We start from the raw sequence: 3048 nt of genomic DNA, 5'->3' as shown, positions 1-3048 counted from the left end.
TAAGGTCGGTGGAGTTGTGGATAGTGACGAAGGATGTTGTAGGTTACAGAGAGACATAGATAAGCTGCAGAGCTGGGCTGAGAGGTGGCAAATGGAGTTTAATGCCGACAAGTGTGAGGTGATTCACTTTGGTCGGAGTAACCGGAATGCAAAGTACTGGGCTAATGGTAAGATGAGCAGAGAGATCTCGGTGTCCAGGTACACAGATCCTTGAAAGTTGCCACCCAGGTTGACAGAGTTGTTAAGAAGGCATAGTGTTTTAGATGTTATTAATAGAGGGATTGAGTTCCGGAACCATGAGGTTATGCTACAGCTGTACAAAACACTGGTGCGGCCGCACTTGGAGTATTGCGTACAGTTCTGGTCACCGCATTATAACAAGGATGTGGAAGCTTTGGAAAGGGTGCAGATGAGATTTACTTGAATGTTGTCTGGTATGGAGGGAAGGTCTTACGAGGAAAGGCTGAGAGTCTTGAGGCTAGAGAGAAGAAGGTTGAGAGGTGACTTAATAGAGACATACAAGATAATCAGAGGGTTAGATAGGGTGGACAGGGAGAGCCTTTTTCCAAGTATGGTGACGGTGAACACGAGGGGGCATAGCTTTAAATTGAGGGGTGACAGATATCAGACAGATGTCAGAGGTAGTTTCTTTACTCAGAGAGTAGTAAGGGTATGGAATGCTTCTCCTGCAAAGTAGTAGATTCACCAACTTTAAGTACATTTAAGTCGTCATTGGACAGGCAAATGGACGTACATGGAATAGTGTAGGTTAGATGGGCTTCAGATTGGTATGACAGGTCGGCGCAACATTGAGGGCCGAAGGGCTTGTACTGCACTGTACTGTTCTATGTTCTATGTTCTACATTCCATGTTAAATCATGCCAGTTACAACCCTTAAAACTCTACAGATTTGTCAAACGTCATTTCCCTTTAGTAGATCTTAGTAGTGATTTTCTAAGCATCCTGTTACTACCTCTCTAATAATAATTTATAGCATTTTCTATAATTCCACTGTAAGGCTCACTTATTTGCCCATAGTTCGCTCTTCTATCTTTCTTCCTTTCTTGGAGAATATTAAACAGCAATTTGAAAACAAAGCCCAAAGGTCTTCATTTGGCTCCTTGTTTAATCTTTATGTGAGAATCATAGAATCATACATTATAGAAGAGATAAAGTCATAGACTCATAGGGTCTCAGCACAGAAACTGACCCTTTGGTCTAACTTGTCCATGCTGACCAGATAGCCCAACCTAATCTAGTCTCATTTGCCAACACCCGGCCCATATCCTGCTAAACTCTTCCTATTCATATACCCATCCATATGCTTTTTAAATGCTGTAATTGTACCAGCCTCGACCACTTCCTCTGGCAGCTCATTTCATACGTGCACTACTCTCTGTGTGAAAAGGTTACCCCTTAGGTCCCCTTTATATCTTTCTCCTCTCACCCTAAACCTATGCCCTCTAGTTCTAGAGTCCCCGACCCCAGGGAAAAGACTTTGTCTATTTATCCTATCTATGCCCCTCATGTTTTTATACACCTCTATAAGGTCACCCCTCAGCCTGCAACACTCTAGGGAAAACAGCCCCAGCCTGTTCAGCCTCTCCCTATAGCTCAAACCCTCCAACCCTAGCAACATCCTTGCAAATCTTCTCTGAACACTTTCAAGTTTCATAACATCTTTCTGATAGGAAGGAGACCAGAACTGCACGCAATATTCCAACAGTGGCCTAACCAATGTCCTGTACAGCTTCAACATGACATCCCAACTCCTGTACTCAATATTCTGACCAATAAAGGAAAGCATAACAAACACCTTCTTCACTATCCTATCTACGTGTGACTCCACTTTCAAGGAACTATGAACCTGCACTCCAAGGTCTCTTTGTTCAGCAACACTCCCTAGGACCTTGCCATTAAGTGTATAAGTCCTGCTAAGATTTGCTTTCCCAAAATGCAGCACCTCGCATTTATCTGAATTAAACTCCACCTGCCACTCCTCGGCCCATTGGCCCATCTGATTAAGATCCCGTTATACTCTGATGGTGTCATCTGCAAACTTACTAACTATACCTCTTATGTTCACATCCAAATCATTTATACAAATGACGAAAAGCAGTGGACCCAGCACTGATCCTTGTGGCACTCCACTGGGCACAGGCCTCCAGTCTGAAAAACAACCCTCCACCATCACCCTCTGTCTTCTACCTTTGAGCCACTTCTGTATCCAAATGGCTAGTTCTCCATGTATTCCATGAGATCTAACCTTGATAACCGGTCTCCCATGGGGAATCTTGTCGAACACCTTACCGAAGTCCATATAGATCATGTCTACTGTTCTGCCTTCATCAATCCTCTTTGTTATTTCTTCAACAAACTCAATCAAGTTCATGAGACATGATTTCTCACGCACAAAGCCATGCTGACTATCCCTAATCAGTCCTTGCCTTTCCAAGTACATGTAAATCCTGTCCCTCAGGACTCCCTCCAACAACTTGCTCACCACCGAGGTCAGGCTCACTGGTCTGTAGTTCCCTGGCTTTTCCTTACCATCCTTCTTAAACAGTGAACATAGAACATAGAACAATAGGCTCACTGGCTGTAGTTCCCTGGCTTTTCCTTACCATCCTTCTTAAACAGTGAACATAGAACATAGAACAATATAGCACAGAACAGGCCCTTTGGCCCACGATGTTGTGCCGAACATTTGTCCTAGCTTAAGCACCCATCCATGTACCTATCCAATTGCCGCTTAAAGGTCACCAATGATTCTGACTCTGCCACTCCCACAGGCAGCGCATTCCATGCCCCCACCACTCTCTGGGTAAAGAACCCACCCCTGACATCTCCCCTATACCTTCCACCCTTCACCTTAAATTTATGTCCCCTTGTAACACTCGGTTGTGCCCGGGGAAAAAGTTTCTGACTGTCTACTCTATCTATGCCTCTGATCATCTTATAAACCTCTATCAAGTCACCCCTCATCCTTCGCCGTTCCAACGAGAAAAGGCCGAGAACTCTCAACCTAGCCTCGTACGACTTCCTCTC

Source organism: Chiloscyllium plagiosum, chromosome 5 (genome assembly GCF_004010195.1).
Source record: "Chiloscyllium plagiosum isolate BGI_BamShark_2017 chromosome 5, ASM401019v2, whole genome shotgun sequence".
In the NCBI taxonomy this organism is placed as follows: Eukaryota; Metazoa; Chordata; class Chondrichthyes; order Orectolobiformes; family Hemiscylliidae; genus Chiloscyllium; species Chiloscyllium plagiosum.
Note: the sequence above shows the minus strand (reverse complement) of the source record.